Source organism: Pleurodeles waltl, chromosome 12 (genome assembly GCF_031143425.1).
Source record: "Pleurodeles waltl isolate 20211129_DDA chromosome 12, aPleWal1.hap1.20221129, whole genome shotgun sequence".
NCBI lineage: Eukaryota > Metazoa > Chordata > Amphibia > Caudata > Salamandridae > Pleurodeles > Pleurodeles waltl.
Window position 1 is genome coordinate 41,582,929 of NC_090451.1, and position 23,307 is coordinate 41,606,235.

At 48.0% G+C, this 23,307-nt stretch overlaps 1 protein-coding gene across 2 annotated transcripts in view; it reads left to right on the forward strand.

The window, feature by feature from the left end:
- The window catches only part of LOC138267477 (uncharacterized), a 229,616-nt gene that overhangs the window by 182,717 nt on the left and 23,592 nt on the right, over nucleotides 1-23,307 (forward strand). The window lies entirely within an intron of this gene.

Genomic DNA, 23,307 nt, shown 5'->3' on the forward strand with positions numbered 1-23,307 from the left:
AACAAACCATCAGTGTAGCTGCCTGACCATCATGATGTCAGGTAGAGAAAAATATACGTACATACTCACACAGGACAGATACTTTGCATGCCCCACAGCAAGTGACCATTCAGGAGAAACTTAGAGCATTTCCCATACCAAAAAACACTGGCATAGAGACACTAGCGCTAAATCTCTAGCACAGTCACCAGCACATTCGCCATCGCCCCAGCAGTCACAAAACATTGACTCTGTCCATGAACTGGATCCTCATGATCCCTACTGTAACCCTATCCCAAATGATGAGGGAGATAACCTCTTCCATGATTAAAGCAGGGATCTCCAGGAATATCCATCTTTCATACCCTACCTAGTAAAGACTTCGAGATCAGATGACAACAGCATACCACACAGTCATTGGAAGGTGCAGATCACCATGTTAGGAAGATGACTTTCTGCTACAAACACTGTCCAAGAATGAAAGGTCTGCTCAGTTCTTGCCTATGCTGAAGATCATGACCAATTGTGCAGCAGATCATTTTAAGGACCCTGCAAAAACAAGGATCATAACCACAATAGTCGAAAAGAAATACAAGGCAGCGCTGGAAGATACCTTGTATATATGAGGCCATGTACTACCTGGCTCTTCGATAGTTCAAACTTCCAGAAATAGGACCTATGCAAATGGCACCAGAGAGCTCCGTTACCAGATAAAGAGCCACAGAATTGATAAAGCAGGCAGGAGAGAGTGGCTGTTTTTTAGAGCCAGCAGGCGAGAAGCGAGGCCAAGACTTCAGCACTAGAGGGTGCCCTCTAGCTTCCAGCAGCAACAGTCCTTTCAAGAGAAACAGGCTTCCTAGATGTACTCTAGAGTACGCTTCAGTGGCGATGGTCACAGAAAAGGTAGAGGAGCCCAAGGAAAGGGCACACCTACATCAAACAGTGACATGCTCACTATTTGCCCGATTAGATAACATCTTTTGGGGTAAGAATAAGATTATATCTTCTGCAGTGGGGGTGTGGGGTTGAGAATGACCTCAAACAAGTGGGTTCTATTTACCATCCAGTAGGGATTCTGCTTGGAATTCCACACCACAACACTAAATATCATACCTCTCTGTCAAACAATCAGCTAGTAACAGCAAAGGCTGCTTTAGGAAGAGGTGCAAGTACTTCTCAACAATGGTGCAATAGAAGTTGCTCTACTGCACCAGAGAGGACAAGGAGTATATTGGTTATACTTCCTAATTCTCAAGAACGGTGAAACAGTAAGGCCAATACTAGACCTTAGGCCACTCAACCATTGCATAAAGTCAGAGCACTTGAAGATGACCACTTTGCAGGACGCCATTGTGCTGCTTTGAACAGATCATATGGCGAATTTCAATCTCTAGGAAACCTACGCTCATCCTTACTCCAGTATTGGAATTTTCATAGTCACATGCTTGAATACTTCCCCGTCGTCGAGATGGGAGTCCCCGGTGGAATATAAAAATCAGGCCTGAAAATGTATGCACACAATATGTGGACTAGGCTTCAATATAATAACCCATCATAGTTGTTTTGTAAAATAGACCCAAACTCAAACTTGAACCAGTCAGATTGCCTCACCCCTTTAGAACCTCATGTGAGGAGCTGCCTTCCCTCAGATTTTCCACTGCATGTTGTGCTGAGGAGTCTCCTTTGAGCTCTGCTCAAGATTTTCTCTCAGAAGATCTGTTTCTATAGCTTTTGGACATTTCTTTTCTACTCTGGTGATTCAAACTGGCTGCCATGTCAGAGACACCAAAGAAAGGCCTTTTCAGATCCTGTGCCTCATGTTTAAAGAAAAGGTTAAATGTGGAGGATCCACATGAGTGTATTGATTGCCTGTACCCCAGCAACAAGACTAAGGACTGCAAAATCTGAAGAAATGTTTCTACAAAGACACTGAAGGACAGGGAGGGTCGCCTTCTGTTGTAGCTTCAAAGAGGTAAGACTGGACACTTTGCCTCTGATGAGGACAGGGCCTCTTCTTCTATTTCTTCCCCTAAAACACCTGTGAAGTGAAAACAGGAAAGCTCTGAGGTTCATGAGCCACCTAGAAAAATGGCACAAAAGACAGCAGGGGCCTCTGCTAGGAGTCATGGCTCTCCACAGAAAAAGAAAGCGGGCGCAGAATCCCTCAAGAAAGCAAAGAAGACTGCTTCTGAACCGGCTACTCCTCCTCCTAAAGTGCTTCACAAGTTTAAGAAGCCTAGTTCAGCACCGTCGACGGAGCCATTGTCGTTGGTACCCTTGTTGACTGTTTCATCTGTGACGCTGGTGGTAGTAACTATCTCCATGTTGACGGCAGCAGCTGCAGGATCTTCATCGACAACGTTATCATCCTCGTCGACGTGGTACCCCATCTCGTCGATGCTTTTCTCGCCGACGACACTCCGGGCGACGATTGATCTTAACACACTCCCGTCGACGGGAGTGTGTTAAAATCAATCAATGCTCTCCTCGATGACACCTCCGTCGACAATGATTCCGACGACGCTTCCATCAACGACGCTCTTGTCGGCGGTTTAACCGTCGCCGGCTACAATGTTTCCAGCGACGACGATATAGTCGACGCCCCCGTCAACGACAGCTGGTTTCTTGTCTTTAACTGCAAAAATGTTTCCAACGAAGAGGCAAAGACCATCTACATTGCCTTTGAGTCAATCTGCACAGCATACTCCTCTCAAAAGGCTCTCAAAGGCTCATTTGACACCTTCTATCATGTCACCAAGCAAGGTGTCAAGGCTTTTGCCATCTAGGTTTTTGGATGGCGATGATGATGATGAGGACTCAGATCAGGATGCACTGTTTGGAGTGGCTAGGAGTCCTTTGCAGTTGCACGTCAAATGCCAGGAGTACTCGGATGACGATTCATATTATTTTCAGCAGTATTATGACCCAGTACCACAACAACAGGGAACAGTATCTGTCAGCTGGCAGATTACAGAGAGCGCTTCTACCCTCAGCCGGGGAAAGACCCCACGCCAACAGTGACTGCACCAGCTACTCCGGCACCTCTGCCAGTTTTTCCTGCGATGCAACAAATTCCTCTTCAGGCTCCACAGAGTCCCCAGGTCCAGGCCTCTTCGGGTGAGGCGGCAGAGGAAGGGGAGGTTCTCTCAAGACCAGGACGAATGGGTTGTATATGTACAAGCCGAGTCTTCTCCTGAGGATATTGGCTCTTTTCGTAACCTCTTGGAAAAAGCTGCGGTGAGGTTTGAGCTGCAGATGCCATCTACGCAGCAGGACTGCTTTCTTTATGATTTCAAAGAGCCGCACAGAAAATCGGTCAGGGCTATACCGATTATTGACCATGTCTGGAATCAAGGGATTAAGATAATGAAGAACCCAGCGACAGTACCAGCGGTGTTACCAAAGCTGGACAAAAAATATAAGGCGACAGAGGACGCTCCTACTTGTCTGGTGGGCCACCCATAACCAGACTCAGTGGTTTCTCAGGCTGCCCAGAGACGTTCCAAGAACCCTTCAGCACCTTTATCGGCGGCTCCTGCCAAAGACAGAAGGCGCTTGACGACATCGGAAAGACGTTCTCATCTGTGTCTGCAATTGTAATCTGTGCTGCAAATTCCTTGGCGCTCCTGGGCAGGTACGACAGGCAGCTGTGGTCCGACATCTCGCACTCTGTGGATGATCTTCCGGATTCCAGCAAGTTGGAAGCATAAAAGATCCTTATGGAGGGTCAGCGGACCTCTGCAGAGGTGATTGACTGCGCCCTGGACATTGCAGCCATGGGATTTCGGCTTCCTGCTGGTTCAGCTGTCCTAAGGCGCCAGGGACGGCTTAAGGCCACAAATTTCAGACCGGATGTCCAAACCAAGATCCTGGACCTCCCGTACGATGGCCAAGACCTGTTTGGCAAGCATGCCGACGATGCTCTTCAGGCAATTAAAGCTGATACGGATACTACCAGGTCTTTGGGGTCCCTACAGTATAAACGTACTCCCTTTTGAGGAGCCAAGGGTAGAGGCCACTCCTCCTTTTGGGGTGGCTACGAATCTTTTTGATATCCAGCCTACTCCTCCCAGTACCAGTCATCCAGACCCCAGTGCCATCAGAGGCAGCCTCCGGCGGCGGCATACAGCAGGCCTCGTCCTAGAGGAAGATCGGGAAGACAGTCTAAGGAAGCCTCGCATAGGCAATGACAACCTCCAGGGGCCGGCTACCTCTCCCTCCTTGACTCGTCACCTGCAACATTGGAGGCAGATCACAAGTGACAAGTGGGTTCTGGATATCATAACTTATGGTCACCTACTAGAATTCACTTGCAGGCCTCCTGAAACTCCACCTTCCCGGGAGCATCAACAACATCTACATCTTCTCCTCCTGGAGATAGATGGCATGTTATCCGAATGGCGATAGAGGTAGTCCCCTATTCGCAATGAGGAAGCGTTTTTTATTCTCGGTTCTTCCTCATCAGAAAGAAGTCCCGTTTGTGGAGGCCCATCCTGGATCTCAGGCAGCTCAACAAATCTCAAAAGGCAATCCTTTCGTATGGTAACATTGAAGATGTCCTACAGCTTCTTAAGAGGCGCTTTCATGGCTTCCCTAGATCTACAGGATGCCTACTTCCACATACCCATTCACCCCAAACACAGAAGATTTTTGAGATTCATGGTAGTCGCCTGGCACTTTCAATTCAAAGTGCTACCCTTCGGACTCCAATCCGCCCCCCCGGATTTTCACAAAATGCTTAGCCCCAGTTGCAGCATATCTGAGACGCCTCAAACACCAGATATTCCCATATCTGGACAACTGGTTGCTAAAGGCTCCAGACATCTCTACCCTACGCCACTCTCTCAGGACCACGTTATGTCTCTTCCAGCAACTAGGTCTCACTCTCAACAGAGACAAGTCACAGCTTCAACCTACCAGAAGGATAGTGTTTCTAGGTGCTATATTGGGCACGACTCTTGTAAAAAAAAAAAAAAAAGCCTTCCCAGCCAAGGAACGTCAACTCATGCTCCTAACCCTGGCGGACTCAGTTCGAAGAAATAAATCCCTTTCGGTTAGAAGGTTCACGTCATTACTGGGGATGGTGTCCTCCTGTATCAATGTAGTTCCGCCCTTTCGCCTTCGGATGCGCCCTCTTCAGGAAGAGCTCGACAAACAGTGGAAGCAGACGCAAGGTTCCTTCGGGGACATCATTCAGATAACGACAAGGATGGTCGACTCACTCCAGTGGTGGTCAACACCTGCAAACATCTCAGAAGGTCCAAAATTCCTGGCTCAAGTCCCTCCGTTTATGATCACAACAGATGCTTTGATGGAGGGATGGGGAGCATGTCTTAAAGATCTTCAAGTCAGTGGCAGGTGGCCCCATTCTCATGCTACCCTGCACATCAACCTCCTCGAACTCAGAGCTGTGTACCTTGCACTGCAAGCTTTTCTGCCGAGAATCCGAGGTTCATCGGTGCTTGTTCGGACGGACAATACGACCACCATGCACTACATAAACAAACAAGGCGGAACTCGATCTCACTTGCTTTCCACAGAAGCTCAAGTCATCTGGACCTTGTGCATTCAGAATTCGGTGCACATACGGACAGAACATCTTCTGGGAGTCAGCAACACCACAGCAGACTCACTAAGCAGGCTCAGCATATCTTCACACGAGTGGGAGCTGAACCAGACAACGCTGGACGCTGTTTTTTGCAAGTGAGGAACACCAAACCTGGACCTCTTTGCGACGTCTCAGAACGCGAAATGCCGGTTTTATGCAAGCTGTCATCACCAACCAGGGTCATGGGGAAATGCCCTTTCGATAGCATGTTCAGGGATTTATGCTTACGCCTTTCCTCTGATACCTCTTCTTTCACGGGTCATCGGAAAGATCAAATCGGAGGCCTGCCAGATAATTCTAATTGCTCCAGCCTGGCCATGTCAACTGTGGTACATAGAGTTTCTCTTGCTGTCTTCGTGTCCTTGTAGGAAGTTGGCTCTGTATGTGCTATTTCAAAGTAAGGAATAGCATGCACAGAGTCCAAGGGTTCCCCTTAGAGGTAAGATAGTGGCAAAAAGAGATAATACTAATGCTCTATTTTGTGGTAGTGTGGTCGAGCAGTAGGCTTATCCAAGGAGTAGTGTTAAGCATTTGTTGTACATACACATAGACAATAAATGAGGTACACACACTCAGAGACAAATCCAGCCAATAGGTTTTTGTATAGAAAAATATCTTTTCTTAGTTTATTTTAGGAACCACAGGTTCAAATTCTACATGTAATATCTCATTCGAAAGGTATTGCAGGTAAGTACTTTAGGAACTTCAAATCATCAAAATTGCATGTATACTTTTCAAGTTATTCACAAATAGCTGTTTTAAAAGTGGACACTTAGTGCAATTTTCACAGTTCCTAGGGGAGGTAAGTATTTGTTAGGTTAACCAGGTAAGTAAGACACTTACAGGGCTTAGTTCTTGGTCCAAGGTAGCCCACCGTTGGGGGTTCAGAGCAACCCCAAAGTCACCACACCAGCAGCTCAGGGCCGGTCAGGTGCAGAGTTCAAAGTGGTGCCCAAAACACATAGGCTAGAATGGAGAGAAGGGGGTGCCCCGGTTCCGGTCTGCTTGCAGGTAAGTACCCGCGTCTTCGGAGGGCAGACCAGAGGGGTTTTGTAGGGCACCGGGGGGGACACAAGCCCACACAGAAATTTCACCCTCAGCAGCGCGGGGGCGGCCGGGTGCAGTGTAGAAACAAGCGTCGGGTTTGTAATGGAAGTCAATGGGAAGATCTAGGGATCTCTTCAGCGCTGCAGGCAGGCAAGGGGGGGGTTCCTCGGGGAAACCTCCACTTGATCAAGGGAGAGGGACTCCTGGGGGTCACTCCTCCAGTGAAAGTCCGGTCCTTCAGGTCCTGGGGGCTGCGGGTGCAGGGTCTCTCCCAGGTGTCGGGACTTAGGATTCAAAGAGTCGCGGTCAGGGGAAGCCTCGGGATTCCCTCTGCAGGCGGCGCTGTGGGGGCTCAGGGGGGACAGGTTTTTGTACTCGCAGTCTTAGAGTAGTCCTGGGGTCCCTCCTGAGGTGTTGGATCGCCACCAGCCGAGTCGGGGTCGCCGGGTGCAGTGTTGCAAGTCTCACGCTTCTTGCGGGGAGCTTGCAGGGATCTTTAAAGCTGCTGGAAACAAAGTTGCAGCTTTTCTTGGAGCAGGTCCGCTGTCCTCGGGAGTTTCTTGTCTTTTCGAAGCAGGGGCAGTCCTCAGAGGATGTCGGGGTCGCTGGTCCCTTTGGAAGGCGCCGCTGGAGCAGGATCTTTGGAAGGCAGGAGACAGGCCGGTGAGTTTCTGGAGCCAAGGCAGTTGTCGTCTTCTGGTCTTCCTCTGCAGGGGTTTTCAGCTAGGCAGTCCTTCTTCTTGTAGTTGCAGGAATCTAATTTTCTAGGGTTCAGGGTAGCCCTTAAATACTAAATTTAAGGGCGTGTTTAGGTCTGGGGGGTTAGTAGCCAATGGCTACTAGCCCTGAGGGTGGGTACACCCTCTTTGTGCCTCCTCCCAAGGGGAGGGGGTCACAATCCTAACCCTATTGGGGGAATCCTCCATCTGCAAGATGGAGGATTTCTAAAAGTCAGAGTCACCTCAGCTCAGGACACCTTAGGGGCTGTCCTGACTGGCCAGTGACTCCTCCTTGTTGCTTTCTTTGTTCCCTCCAGCCTTGCCGCCAAAAGTGGGGGCCGTGGCCGGAGGGGGCGGGCAACTCCACTAAGCTGGAGTGCCCTGCTGGGCTGTGACAAAGGGGTGAGCCTTTGAGGCTCACCGCCAGGTGTCACAGCTCCTGCCTGGGGGAGGTGTTAGCATCTCCACCCAGTGCAGGCTTTGTTACTGGCCTCAGAGTGACAAAGGCACTCTCCCCATGGGGCCAGCAACATGTCTCTGGTGTGGCAGGCTGCTGGAACTAGTCAGCCTACACAGACAGTCGGTTAAGTTTCAGGGGGCACCTCTAAGGTGCCCTCTGTGGTGTATTTTACAATAAAATGTACACTGGCATCAGTGTGCATTTATTGTGCTGAGAAGTTTGATACCAAACTTCCCAGTTTTCAGTGTAGCCATTATGGTGCTGTGGAGTTCGTGTTTGACAGACTCCCAGACCATATACTCTTATGGCTACCCTGCACTTACAATGTCTAAGGTTTTGTTTAGACACTGTAGGGGTACCATGCTCATGCACTGGTACCCTCACCTATGGTATAGTGCACCCTGCCTTAGGGCTGTAAGGCCTGCTAGAGGGGTGTCTTACCTATACTGCATAGGCAGTGAGAGGCTGGCATGGCACCCTGAGGGGAGTGCCATGTCGACTTACTCGTTTTGTCCTCACTAGCACACACAAGCTGGCAAGCAGTGTGTCTGTGCTGAGTGAGAGGTCTCCAGGGTGGCATAAGACATGCTGCAGCCCTTAGAGACCTTCCTTGGCATCAGGGCCCTTGGTACTAGAAGTACCAGTTACAAGGGACTTATCTAGATGCCAGGGTCTGCCAATTGTGGATACAATGGTACATTTTAGGTGAAAGAACACTGGTGCTGGGGCCTGGTTAGCAGGGTCCCAGCACACTTCTCAGTCAAGTCAGCATCAGTATCAGGCAAAAAGTGGGGGGTAACTGCAACAGGGAGAGATTTCTTTACACTAGCCCCCCCCCCAGCCCACAGGCCAGGAGACTCAGCCCAAGCTGGGAGAGTCTTCCTAGTCTATCAGGCGAGGAAGAGTAGGAGAAATAGGCGGGTTAGTTGCAGGGCCTACTCTGCCTTACATCCTTCTGTTCAGGTCATTCCCTTTGGGGAACTGACCTACTTCCACAGTGATAGGACCTAGTCTGAATTGCCTCTTGTCTGCCTCTTCAATGTCTCCACCCATTCTTTCTATTTTGGTCTTAGAGGTATCCACCTCTGCTAACCTTATCTTGGCCAGGGTTACCCCTAGCTTACCCAGAGAGGTTACCCAGAGCTGGAGTAACCCCACCATGACCAATAGGGTCAGGGGGCCTAACTTGCTATTTGGCATGGGGTCAGACCACCATGCTAAGGATAGTGCAGCCATAAAGGCTAACACCCAGCAGAGGCCACTGACAGCTGTCAGTGCCCAGAACCACACCTTTAGCTCTTCACCTAAAAGGGAAGGGGCTAAGTTACAGGCCTCTTGGGGTTCAGGTTGCCTGTCTGCTGTATTAGAGTGGGGGGTTACCACATCTTGTAGTAAACACCCTTCTTCCACTCTTTCTTCTGTTAGCTGAGGAGCCACCCACTCAGGTTTAACAGTTGCCTGACTAGCCAGGACTTCTTGTGGGTCAGGTTGGACTTTATCAGGGCCATTTTTGGAGTTCTCCCCTACTGGAGCAGAATCTCCTTGGCTTGCTGTAACCTTGGCTAAAGGTTGCCCACCCTTCCTACTCTGTTTTCTTTTCTTCTTCTTCTGGGGCCTGCTGGCATTTACTGCAGAGGCAGGACTTCCAGAATCCTTGGGAGAGGACTGGCACTGGACCAGTTCCTCTCTTGGGCTCTGACTAACCTCTGGGTAGTCATTTCCAAGGAGACAATCAAGGGGGAGGTCTGTACTGACTACTACCCTTCTCCAGCTAAAAGTTCCACCCACTTCTATGGGCACAAGAGCCACAGGCCTATTAGTGACCCTGTCTGGGCTAACTCTTACTCTGGCCATCTCACCTGGGATGTACTGGTTTGAGAGTACCAGCCTGTCATGCACAATAGTGTGACTGGCACAAGTGTCTCTCAGGGCAGTGGTTGGGATTCCATTCACCAGTAGGTGGTGGAAGTGTCTACTTCCCTCTGGAATCTCCAACTCACCTGTTGGGCCCTGTTTCCAGTTGAAGGCTATGAAGACCTCCTCATCTGAGGAGTCATCTCCCATGGCTACACTGGTTACCCCTGGAATCTTGTTCTGGGGTTTGTTTTTGGGACAAGAAGTGTCCTTGGTGTGGTGCCCAGACTGTTTACAGTTGTGGCACCATGCCTTAGTGGCATCCCAGTTCTTACCCTGGTACCCACCTTTGTTTTGGGTTGTGTCTTGGGGCCCACCCACCTGTTCTGGTTTTTGGGGGCCTACAGAGGACTCTTTTTCTTTGTTTCTAGTGTCACCCACTTTCTCCTGGGGAGTTTTTGTAACCCCTTTCTTTTGGTCACCCCCAGTGGAAGTTTTGGTTACCCTAGTCTTGACCCAGTGGTCTGCCTTCTTTCCCAATTCTTGGGGAGAAATTGGACCTAGGTCTACCAGATACTGATGCAACTTTTCATTGAAGCAGTTACTTAAAATGTGTTCTTTCATAAACAAATTATAAAGCCCAACATAGTCACACACTTCATTTCCAGTTAACCAACCATCTAGTGTTTTTACTGAGTAGTCTACAAAATCAACCCAGGTCTGGCTCGAGGATTTTTGAGCCCCCCTGAATCTAATTCTATACTCCTCAGTGGAGAATCCAAAGCCCTCAATCAGGGTACCCTTCATGAGGTCATAAGATTCTGCATCTTTTCCAGAGAGTGTGAGGAGTCTATCCCTACACTTTCCAGTGAACATTTCCCAAAGGAGAGCACCCCAGTGAGATCTGTTCACTTTTCTGGTTACACAAGCCCTCTCAAAAGCTGTGAACCATTTGGTGATGTCATCACCAGCTTCATATTTTGTTACAATCCCTTTGGGGATTTTTAGGATGTCAGGAGAATCTCTGACCTTATTTAAGTTGCTGCCACCATCGATGGGACCTAGGCCCATCTCTTTTCTTTCCCTTTCTATGGCTAGGAGCTGCTTTTCCAAAGCCAATCTTTTGACCATCCTGGCTAACAGGGGGTCATCTTCACTGAGAGCATCCTCAGTGATTTCAGAAATGCTGGACCCTCCTGTGAGGGAAGCAACATTTCTGACTATCATTTTTGGAGACAGGGCTTGAGAGGCCCTGGTCTCCCTATTTAGGACTGGAAGGGGGGAATTGCCCTCCAAGTCACTAATTTCTTCCTCTGTGAAGTCATCCTCAGAGGGGTTGGCTTTTTCAAACTCTGCCAACAGCTCCTGGAGCTGAATTTTGGTAGGTCTGGAGCCAATGGTTATTTTCTTTATATTACAGAGAGACCTTAGCTCCCTCATCTTAAGATGGAGGTAAGGTGTGGTGTCGAGTTCCACCACATTCATCTCTGTATCAGACATTATTTTGCTAAAAGTTGGAAGACTTTTTAAAGAATCTAAAACTGTTTCTAGAATCTAATTTCAAACTTTTAACAACCTTTTAAACTCTAAAAGAAATGCTAAACAGGATCTAACACAAGGCCCTAGCAGGTCTTTTAAGAATTTAGAAAACTTTTCAAATTGCAAAAATCAATTTCTAATGACAATTTTGGAATTTGTCGTGTGATCAGGTATTGGCTGAGTAGTCCAGCAAATGCAAAGTCTTGTACCCCACCGCTGATCCACCAATGTAGGAAGTTGGCTCTGTATGTGCTATTTCAAAGTAAGGAATAGCATGCACAGAGTCCAAGGGTTCCCCTTAGAGGTAAGATAGTGGCAAAAAGAGATAATACTAATGCTCTATTTTGTGGTAGTGTGGTCGAGCAGTAGGCTTATCCAAGGAGTAGTGTTAAGCATTTGTTGTACATACACATAGACAATAAATGAGGTACACACACTCAGAGACAAATCCAGCCAATAGGTTTTTGTATAGAAAAATATCTTTTCTTAGTTTATTTTAGGAACCACAGGTTCAAATTCTACATGTAATATCTCATTCGAAAGGTATTGCAGGTAAGTACTTTAGGAACTTCAAATCATCAAAATTGCATGTATACTTTTCAAGTTATTCACAAATAGCTGTTTTAAAAGTGGACACTTAGTGCAATTTTCACAGTTCCTAGGGGAGGTAAGTATTTGTTAGGTTAACCAGGTAAGTAAGACACTTACAGGGCTTAGTTCTTGGTCCAAGGTAGCCCACCGTTGGGGGTTCAGAGCAACCCCAAAGTCACCACACCAGCAGCTCAGGGCCGGTCAGGTGCAGAGTTCAAAGTGGTGCCCAAAACACATAGGCTAGAATGGAGAGAAGGGGGTGCCCCGGTTCCGGTCTGCTTGCAGGTAAGTACCCGCGTCTTCGGAGGGCAGACCAGAGGGGTTTTGTAGGGCACCGGGGGGGACACAAGCCCACACAGAAATTTCACCCTCAGCAGCGCGGGGGCGGCCGGGTGCAGTGTAGAAACAAGCGTCGGGTTTGTAATGGAAGTCAATGGGAAGATCTAGGGATCTCTTCAGCGCTGCAGGCAGGCAAGGGGGGGGTTCCTCGGGGAAACCTCCACTTGATCAAGGGAGAGGGACTCCTGGGGGTCACTCCTCCAGTGAAAGTCCGGTCCTTCAGGTCCTGGGGGCTGCGGGTGCAGGGTCTCTCCCAGGTGTCGGGACTTAGGATTCAAAGAGTCGCGGTCAGGGGAAGCCTCGGGATTCCCTCTGCAGGCGGCGCTGTGGGGGCTCAGGGGGGACAGGTTTTTGTACTCACAGTCTTAGAGTAGTCCTGGGGTCCCTCCTGAGGTGTTGGATCGCCACCAGCCGAGTCGGGGTCGCCGGGTGCAGTGTTGCAAGTCTCACGCTTCTTGCGGGGAGCTTGCAGGGATCTTTAAAGCTGCTGGAAACAAAGTTGCAGCTTTTCTTGGAGCAGGTCCGCTGTCCTCGGGAGTTTCTTGTCTTTTCGAAGCAGGGGCAGTCCTCAGAGGATGTCGGGGTCGCTGGTCCCTTTGGAAGGCGCCGCTGGAGCAGGATCTTTGGAAGGCAGGAGACAGGCCGGTGAGTTTCTGGAGCCAAGGCAGTTGTCGTCTTCTGGTCTTCCTCTGCAGGGGTTTTCAGCTAGGCAGTCCTTCTTCTTGTAGTTGCAGGAATCTAATTTTCTAGGGTTCAGGGTAGCCCTTAAATACTAAATTTAAGGGCGTGTTTAGGTCTGGGGGGTTAGTAGCCAATGGCTACTAGCCCTGAGGGTGGGTACACCCTCTTTGTGCCTCCTCCCAAGGGGAGGGGGTCACAATCCTAACCCTATTGGGGGAATCCTCCATCTGCAAGATGGAGGATTTCTAAAAGTCAGTCACCTCAGCTCAGGACACCTTAGGGGCTGTCCTGACTGGCCAGTGACTCCTCCTTGTTGCTTTCTTTGTTCCCTCCAGCCTTGCCGCCAAAAGTGGGGGCCGTGGCCGGAGGGGGCGGGCAACTCCACTAAGCTGGAGTGCCCTGCTGGGCTGTGACAAAGGGGTGAGCCTTTGAGGCTCACTGCCAGGTGTCACAGCTCCTGCCTGGGGGAGGTGTTAGCATCTCCACCCAGTGCAAGCTTTGTTACTGGCCTCAGAGTGACAAAGGCACTCTCCCCATGGGGCCAGCAACATGTCTCTGGTGTGGCAGGCTGCTGGAACTAGTCAGCCTACACAGACAGTCGGTTAAGTTTCAGGGGGCACCTCTAAGGTGCCCTCTGTGGTGTATTTTACAATAAAATGTACACTGGCATCAGTGTGCATTTATTGTGCTGAGAAGTTTGATACCAAACTTCCCAGTTTTCAGTGTAGCCATTATGGTGCTGTGGAGTTCGTGTTTGACAGACTCCCAGACCATATACTCTTATGGCTACCCTGCACTTACAATGTCTAAGGTTTTGTTTAGACACTGTAGGGGTACCATGCTCATGCACTGGTACCCTCACCTATGGTATAGTGCACCCTGCCTTAGGGCTGTAAGGCCTGCTAGAGGGGTGTCTTACCTATACTGCATAGGCAGTGAGAGGCTGGCATGGCACCCTGAGGGGAGTGCCATGTCGACTTACTCGTTTTGTCCTCACTAGCATACACAAGCTGGCAGCAGTGTGTCTGTGCTGAGTGAGAGGTCTCCAGGGTGGCATAAGACATGCTGCAGCCCTTAGAGACCTTCCTTGGCATCAGGGCCCTTGGTACTAGAAGTACCAGTTACAAGGGACTTATCTAGATGCCAGGGTCTGCCAATTGTGGATACAATGGTACATTTTAGGTGAAAGAACACTGGTGCTGGGGCCTGGTTAGCAGGGTCCCAGCACACTTCTCAGTCAAGTCAGCATCAGTATCAGGCAAAAAGTGGGGGGTAACTGCAACAGGGAGCCATTTCTTTACAGTCCTCCAATCAGGTTAGTACCTATACCGGACCTGCTCACCATCAGCCAGGGACAAGTGAGGCATCCGGATCCCAAGCCTCTCAGATTATGTGCGTGGCTCCTGAGTTCAATGAATTCGGCCATCTAGATATTCCCGTTGACTGTCAAACCATTTTAGCCAAAACACGTGCAGATAGTACTAATAAGACGTATACCTTAAAATGGAAGCGGTTTTGTTTATGGTGTACTGCAAATTACATTCATCCGCTTACATCTGCTCCAGAGCATGTCTTGCCGTACCTTCTCCACCTGGCGAGGTCTGGTCTTGCCCATGCATCCATTAAGGTTCACCTAGCTGCCATCTCCAGGTATAGACGGCTATCCAAAGGACCATCACTCTGGCTTCATCGGCTTATCAAGCAGTTTATTCCAATCCTTTTCTTCAGCCAAACGACCTCCTCCGTCTTGGCAGCTCAATACTGTCCTGAGTCAATTGATGAAGGAGCCATTCGAGCCTATTCATAAGTCAGACATATTAAGTATCTTACCTGGAAGGTAGCACTCCTCTTAGCGTTAACATCTGCTCGTAGAGTAAGAGAGATCCAAGCCTTTACCATCCAGGAGCCTTTCATGAAATTTACAGATGATAAAGTCATCCTACGGACAAACCCAAAATGTATTCCCAAAGTGCCATCTGACTTTCACATCAACGAGCCAGTAGTGCTAAAGACATTCTTTCCACGGCCTCAGACTGGGGCAGAAAGATTGCTACATTCCTTGGACGTCAAACGATGCCTTACATTTTATTTGCAGCGAACATCCTCGATCAGAAAGTCCAGTCAACTGTTTGTAGCATTTAGTGCGCCCAGAAGAGGGCTTCCTGTTTCTAAACAAACCATCTCTAGATGGATTTCAAGTGCCATAGCCTTTTGCCACCAGAAGGCTGGTCGACCCCTGGCCACTAAGGTTCGTGCACATTCTACCCGAGCAGTGTCCACTTCTTGTGCACTCTTCTCTGGGGTATCCCTTCCAGACATCTGACGAGCAGCCACGTGGAGGACAACACACGCCTTCACAAAGCATTACTGCCTGGATGCTGAGACGCTCCGTGATGCTGCGGTGGGTCAAGCAGTTCTTAGACATTTGTTCAGATAAGGTGAGCTGTTTGTTTCCCACCATCCGCTTCTGATATAATATCACATTTTCTGTTCATTATTAACGTACCTTTCTTGCAAATTCATGTATGTTTTAAAGGTTTATTTTTATTGCTTTTCATGTAACTGTCTAATGACAATGTTCTCTGATGATTGGGATAGACAGTATTTGTTGATACAGAAAATGTATTAGTTACTGCTTGCTACTCTGATTCAAGCATGTGAATCTATGAAAGTTCCAATACTGGAGTAAGAAATAAGTTACTTACCTGTAACTGTAGTTCTCCAGTATTGGAAGCTTTCATAGATTCATATGCTTATTTCTTCCAGCACATCACTGTTATCTCAGATTTGTGGTAAGTAGACAACACTACCAGTTCAAAGTACTGTACCTGAGGGTATTTAGCAAATGTCTAGCAGTGGTTGCAGTGCATCTACGGCATTCACATCTTTCCATACCAGGACGACTGGAGCACGCTCTCAGCAAGTGGTGTTGCTTCTATACAGATTGGGAGATGCATTGAACATGGTGACAGGAAAAAACGTTCTATCCCTAACCAAGAGAGAGTTCTGGCATTTCAAAGGCTGTTTCTCCTTGCCAGATGTCACATCTTCTAACTATGAGAACGATCATGAAATTGTTAGGAATGATGGCTTTGTGCATTGCGATATTCCTAGATGCTTGCCTTCATATGAGACCACTACAGAGTGTCTTTCCAGATAATTGGCAGATGCAATGTGTTGGTGGGAAAATCTAGTGTTGGTAGAACCCAGAGTTCAATAAAAACTAAAATGGAACAACAAAAATCCGTTACTGGTGTTGTAGCCTATCCATGTTCTTTTATTAAAAAAAAAAAATAAGAACCAAATCTGAACTACAACCAATCAGGCGACAGCCCCCCTTCAGAACCTTCCCCACAGAGGCTGTTTCCCTCAGATTTTCTTCTGCACGTCGTGTGAAGGTAGTCTCCCTGAGCTCTGCTCAGCTTCTGTTCTCTACAGCTACTCTGACAGGAAAATTCCTCTCAGATATCTCGAATTCCCAGTGGACATGATGTCCCAGCAAACTAAAAAAAGGACTTTTCAGGATTTTTTAAAATTGTGGGAGAAAGAGACTTCATATTGATGACCCCCACGAGAATTGCATTTAATGCCTACATCCAGACCATAAGGTGAGAGATTGCACAATTTGTTGCACCTTTAATCATAAACCCTGAAAGATAGAGAAGGTAGACTTTTGTTATGGCTACAAAAGCAAAAGGCTATGGAATGTCCTTCTTCTGAGGAGAGTGAGGCCTCCTCACAGATTTCTCAATCTCTTAAAAGGCCTAAAAGTAAAGAAAGACTTTCTGCAGAACCTCCTAAAAAAGTATTTAAAAAATCTAAACACCTTTCTTTGGAATAACTAAAATACCAGGAAAGTTATGCCTCATCATCTTCAAAAAGTCCAGTCAAAACCTTTAAAAAGGGTTCACTCAGAACCTGCAACGCCGTTAGTGAAAAAAGCACCTCCAAAAATTGCTTCTCTGTCTTTGTCACTGGTGAAAATACCAAAAAAATACCTTACAGACTGACAAAAAAGGCTCGTCGACTACAAAACTATTGATGACCACATCTATAATAACAACAATCACGTCGACATTCACCACAGCAGTGTCCCCTATGGTAGTTACGTCGTTACCACTATCATCGATGACAATCATAACAGCAAAAATCTATAAAAAGATACCATTGACTGCTATTCAGCCAACAGCTATGCACGCATCAATGAGGGACAAGCCAACTAAGAGTATGTCGACATCAGACCCATCGACGAGACACACAAAGACAGCTCAGAGGGAACCGTCAATGATGCAACTGTCGAAAACATGCCTGTCGATCACACAACTGTCAACGATGGACACAACAACGAGAGAATCGTCGATGGCCGACCCGACGACGACCACTTCAGGAACATCAAAATTCCTACTATTGCAGATTACTGTGCGGAAAAAAGGATCTACAACTCTACCAATGTATACTTCCCCAAGTAAAGTATTATCGTATCTTCCTCAAAATCTATTAGATGACGACGATGACATATATTCTCAAGATGAAGGAATGTTTGGTGTGGCCAACAGTCCATCACAACTCAACGTCCAATGTCAAGACCTGGATGATGATCATGACAACTAATATTCAGCAAAACTCCAAGTAGATCCCTTGTATTCTGATCATGATGATAGAGACACCTCTGTCCCTATGCCAAGGTCATTGGTGACAGACCTCCAAAACATGTTGCATGACTACTATAGAAGATTTACGCCCTCAGTACCAGCAACTCCGATCACAAGCAGGACTGCGGACCCCTATCCCTAGCCATCCAGGGACACCACTGAGACAGGATGCAAACATCCGTTTCGGCCAACCACCTCAGGATGACCCTCAGTCCACAGAGGGAGAAATACCAGAAACCACACCTAGTGAGTGGGACGAATACCTAATTCCTACGCCATCACCACCATTTGCAGGACCAGTGCCGTCCCCTCACCCCCAAGACGACATAGGGGGGTTCCATGATTTATTGGACAGAGCACCTAAACGTTTAAATTTGCACATTCTCTCTCGAGAAACAGATTGTTTCCTATATGACTTAAAGGAACCATCAAAAAAGTAAGTTAGAGCCATACTGTAAGGAAATGCCTCCTTGGCATGGTTGCCCCCTGACTTTTTGCCTTTGCTGATGCTATGTTTACAATTGAAAGTGTGCTGAGGCCTGCTAACCAGGCCCCAGCACCAGTGTTCTTTCCCTAACCTGTACTTTTGTATCCACAATTGGCAGACCCTGGCATCCAGATAAGTCCCTTGTAACTGGTACTTCTAGTACCAAGGGCCCTGATGCCAAGGAAGGTCTCTAAGGGCTGCAGCATGTATTATGCCACCCTAGAGACCCCTCACTCAGCACAGACACACTGCTTACCAGCTTGTGTGTGCTAGTGAGAACAAAATGAGTAAGTCGACATGGCACTCCCCTCAGGGTGCCATGCCAGCCTCTCACTGCCTATGCAGTATAGGTAAGACACCCCTCTAGCAGGCCTTACAGCCCTAAGGCAGGGTGCACTATACCATAGGTGAGGGTACCAGTGCATGAGCATGGTACCCCTACAGTGTCTAAACAAAACCTTAGACATTGTAAGTGCAGGGTAGCCATAAGAGTATATGGTCTGGGAGTCTGTTTTGCACGAACTCCACAGCACCATAATGGCTACACTGAAAACTGAGAAGTTTGGTATCAAACTTCTCAGCACAATAAATGCACACTGATGCCAGTGTACATTTTATTGCAAAATACACCCCAGAGGGCACCTTAGAGGTGCCCCCTGAAACTTAACCGACTGTCTGTGTAGGCTGACTAGTTCCAGCAGCCTGCCACACTAGAGACATGTTGCTGGCCCCATGGGGAGAGTGCCTTTGTCACTCTGAGGCCAGTAACAAAGCCTGCACTGGGTGGAGATGCTAACACCTCCCCCAGGCAGGAGCTGTAACACCTGGCGGTGAGCCTCAAAGGCTCACCCCTTTGTCACAGCACCGCAGGACACTCCAGCTAGTGGAGTTGCCCGCCCCCTCCGGCCCGGCCCCCACTTTTGGCGGCAAGGCCGGAGAAAATAATGAGAATAACAAGGAGGAGTCACTGGCCAGTCAGGACAGCCCCTAAGGTGTCCTGAGCTGAGGTGACTCTAACTTTTAGAAATCCTCCATCTTGCAGATGGGGGATTCCCCCAATAGGGTTAGGATTGTGACCCCCTCCCCTTGGGAGGAGGCACAAAGAGGGTGTACCCACCCTCAGGGCTAGTAGCCATTGGCTACTAACCCCCCAGACCTAAACACGCCCTTAAATTTAGTATTTAAGGGCTACCCTGAACCCTAGAAAATTAGATTCCTGCAACAACAAGAAAAAGGACTGCCTAGCTGAAAACCCCTGCAGAGGAAGACCAGAAGACAACAACTGCCTTGGCTCCAGAAACTCACCGGCCTGTCTCCTGCCTTCCAAAGAACTCTGCTCCAGCGACGCCTTCCAAAGGGACCAGCGACCTCTGAATCCTCTGAGGACTGCCCTGCTTTGACGACGACAAGAAACTCCTGAGGACAGCGGACCTGCTCCAAAAAGACTGCAACTTTATCCAAAGAAGCAGCTTTAAAGAACCCTGCAATCTCCCCGCAAGAAGCGTGAGACTTGCAACACTGCACCCGGCGACCCCGACTCGGCTAGTGGAGAACCAACACCTCAGGGAGGACCCCCGGACTACTCTACGACTGTGAGTACCAAAACCTGTCCCCCCCTGAGCCCCCACAGCGCCGCCTGCAGAGGGAATCCCGAGGCTTCCCCTGACCGCGACTCTCTGAAACCTAAGTCCCGACGCCTGGAAAAGACCCTGCACCCCCAGGACCTGAAGGACCGGACTTTCACTGCAGAAGTGACCCCCAGGAGTCCCTCTCCCTTGCCCAAGTGGAGGTTTCCCCGAGGAAGCCCCCCCTTGCCTGCCTGCAGCGCTGAAGAGATCCCTTGATCTCTCATTGACTTCCATTGTGAACCCGACGCTTGTTCTAACACTGCACCCGGCCGCCCCCGCGCCGCTGAGGGTGAAATTTCTGTGTGGGCTTGTGTCCCCCCCGGTGCCCTACAAAACCCCCCTGGTCTGCCCTCCGAAGACGCGGGTACTTACCTGCAAGCAGACCGGAACCGGGGCACCCCCTTCTCTCCATTGAATCCCATGCGTTTTGGGCACCACTTTGAACTCTGCACCTGACCGGCCCTGAGCTGCTGGTGTGGTAACTTTGGGGTTGCTCTGAACCCCCAACGGTGGGCTACCTTGGACCAAGAACTGAACCCTGTAAGTGTCTTACTTACCTGGTAAAACTAACAAAAACTTACCTCCCCCAGGAACTGTGAAAATTGCACTGTGTCCACTTTTAAAATAGCTATTTATGAATAACTTGAAAAGTATACATGCAATTGAAATGATTCAAAGTTCCTAATGTACTTACCTGCAATACCTTTCAAACAAGATATTACATGTTAAATTTGAACCTGTGGTTCTTAAAATAAACTAAGAAAAGATATTTTTCTATACAAAACCTATTGGCTGGATTTGTCTCTGAGTGTGTGTACCTCATTTATTGTCTATGTGTATGTACAACAAATGCTTAACACTACTCCTTGGATAAGCCTACTGCTCGACCACACTACCACAAAATAGAGCATTAGTATTATCTCTTTTTACCACTATTTTACCTCTAAGGGGAACCCTTGGACTCTGTGCATGCTATTCCTTACTTTGAAATAGCACATACAGAGCCAACTTCCTACACATACCTATAGTAGACTTTATATAGCAGGAAGGGTTGAAACCAATGAAAAACCTAGCTACAATACCTTCTCAAATCCCGCGTTTGGAGAAAAAATATAAAGCCCCGGAAGATTTTACAGCTTGTTTAATTGGGCAGCTGAAGCCGGATTCCGTGGTATCCCAGGTGACGCAACGCAGCTCAAAGAATCCTTCAACACCAATATCCTCCACGACAGATAGAGAAGGACGCCGTCTGGACAACATCGGAAAAAAGTTCTCCTTTGTTGCAGTCAAAGCTGCCAATTCTTTAGCCATTCTAGACAGATATGATCAGCAAATGTGGTCAGACATATCCTCATACATTGACCTCTAGCCTGAGGACACTAAACTGGAGGCAAAAAAAGATGTTACAAGAGGGAGAACAGATCGCAGCCGAAGTGATTGATTGTGCGATTGATATCTTTCTGACGTGATTTAAGACAACTGGCAGGGGCAGCAGTACTACGCAGACAGGGCTGGCTGAAATCTACCTCTTTTAGGCCAGAGGTACAGAGCAAGATACTTGATATGGCATATGATGGGGAATGTCTCTTAAGCAAGCATGTAGATGAGATGTTACAATCTATCAAGGTGGACACAGACACAGCCATATTTCTAGGTACACTGCAGTGCAGAAGACAGCCTTTCGAGGGGCTAGAAGAAGGGGAACTTACTCCTTTTGTGGTGTATTCATGTCATAAAGACAACAATATCCAACTTCCCAAACAGGTATTCAACAGCAGTAAGAGCAACAGCAGTACAGGTTAACAACTACAGCTGCCTACAGGCATCCCACAAGAGGAAGATCCTCAACCCATGGCAGAGACACAGGCAGAAAACAATGACCACGCATTCATACCAGCCCCACCTGTGTATCAAAGATCGGAGGCTGCATCACTTACCACATCCTTCAGTGATCAAGGATGAAATCAGAAAAGTGGGTACTCGATATAGTATCCAAGGACACACGCTAAAATTCACCCAGAAGCCTCCAAATACCCCCCATCGGGACCACTGCCTCCACACCGAAAAATGCTCCTCAAGGAAATGTATTCCATGATAGGCAAAGGAGCAATAGAAGTCGTTCCAACTCTGCAGAGGGACCAGGGGTTCTATTCCTGCTTTTTTCTAGTGAAAAAGCCTTCAGGGGATTGGCGTCCCATACCGGATTTGAGGGCCTTGAACAAGTTCCTGAAAAAGAAACGTTTCGTATGGTAACGCTTCAGGACATTCTACGCCTCCTAAACACAGAGGATCAGATGACATCGCTAGAACTCCGAGACTCGTATTTCCATATCCCAATACATCGAAATCATTGGAAATTTCTCAGTTTCATGGTAGCTGGAATGCATCTACAGTTTCAAGTCCTCCCATTCGGATTAAAATTGGCCCCCAGAAGTTTTACCAAGGTGCTGACCCCAGTAGCCGCTCATCTACGACAACTAGGAATGCAAATCTTTCCATATTTGGACAACTGGCTCATAAAAGCATCCACAAGAAATCAAGTGGTAAAATACACTGCCACTTGCCTCTAGTTGTTCAAAACTCTGGGCCATAACGTCAACTATCACAAATCACATTTTCATCCCACTAAGTAGCTGACTTTCCTAGGAGCGCTGCTGGATACTGCCCAAAGCAAAGCATTGCCATCCTAAGAGAAATAGCAAAAGATTTCCAAAATGGCTCAAAAGCTATCAGCAAAAAAGTTTGTTTCAGTTCGAACTTACAAATCGTTTATGGGAATGATTTCCTCATGTATTCCACTAATTCCAAATTACAGATTCCATATGCGACCTCTACAGGAACAACTAGACACTTAGGGCCAGATGTAGCAAAGGGTTTTTCCCATTCTGTGTCAATGGGAAAATGTGTTCGTACATATGGCCCTCAGTGGCTTCAAGTGAATGGCTCCTTCGACTATCAGATCCAGGTCTCATCAGGAATGAAAACTGCCATGTCTTGGTGGAAAAAGCAGTCAAATTTATTCAAAGGCCTTTCATTTCTACAACAAGTGCCAAACTTTATAATGACAGATGCCTTGCTCGAAGGTTGGGGTGCCCACCTTCAGGATCTACAGATAAGTGGCAACTGGACACAAAAGGACAAACAGCTTCACGTAAACCAACTGGAGCTGAAAGCAATAGATCTGGCACTGAAGACTTTCTTACCAAAACTCCAAAACTCAAATTTTTTCATCAGAACGAACAATACCACAAGTTTGTTCTACCTGAACAAACAGGGCGACACAAAATCCTTAGAGCTTTCACATTAACCTCTGAACATATGGAAGTGGGGCATAGAGAATCAAATTTCTCTGAAAGCAGAACACGTGCCAGGACAATCCAACCTCCTGGCGGACTCTTTGAGCAGAACAATCATCCTGTATCACGTTTGGGAACTCGACGAACGGGTTCTCAACCAGCTTTTCCAGAAATGGGGCAAGCCGAATCTGGACCTTTTTGCCACGTATGAGAACAAGAAGTGCCCATATTACGTAAGCTGGCATCTCCAAAAAGGGTCAGGAATCTATGCCTACGATTTTCCCCAGATTCCGCTGATTCCCTGGGTGATCAGCAAAATGAAAGAAGAGGGATGCCGTCTCCTCCTAGTGGCACCCAAGTGGCCCAGACAGTTCTGGTTCACAGAACTCCTGTATTCGGAACAACCACATGTTCAACTTAGACAGAC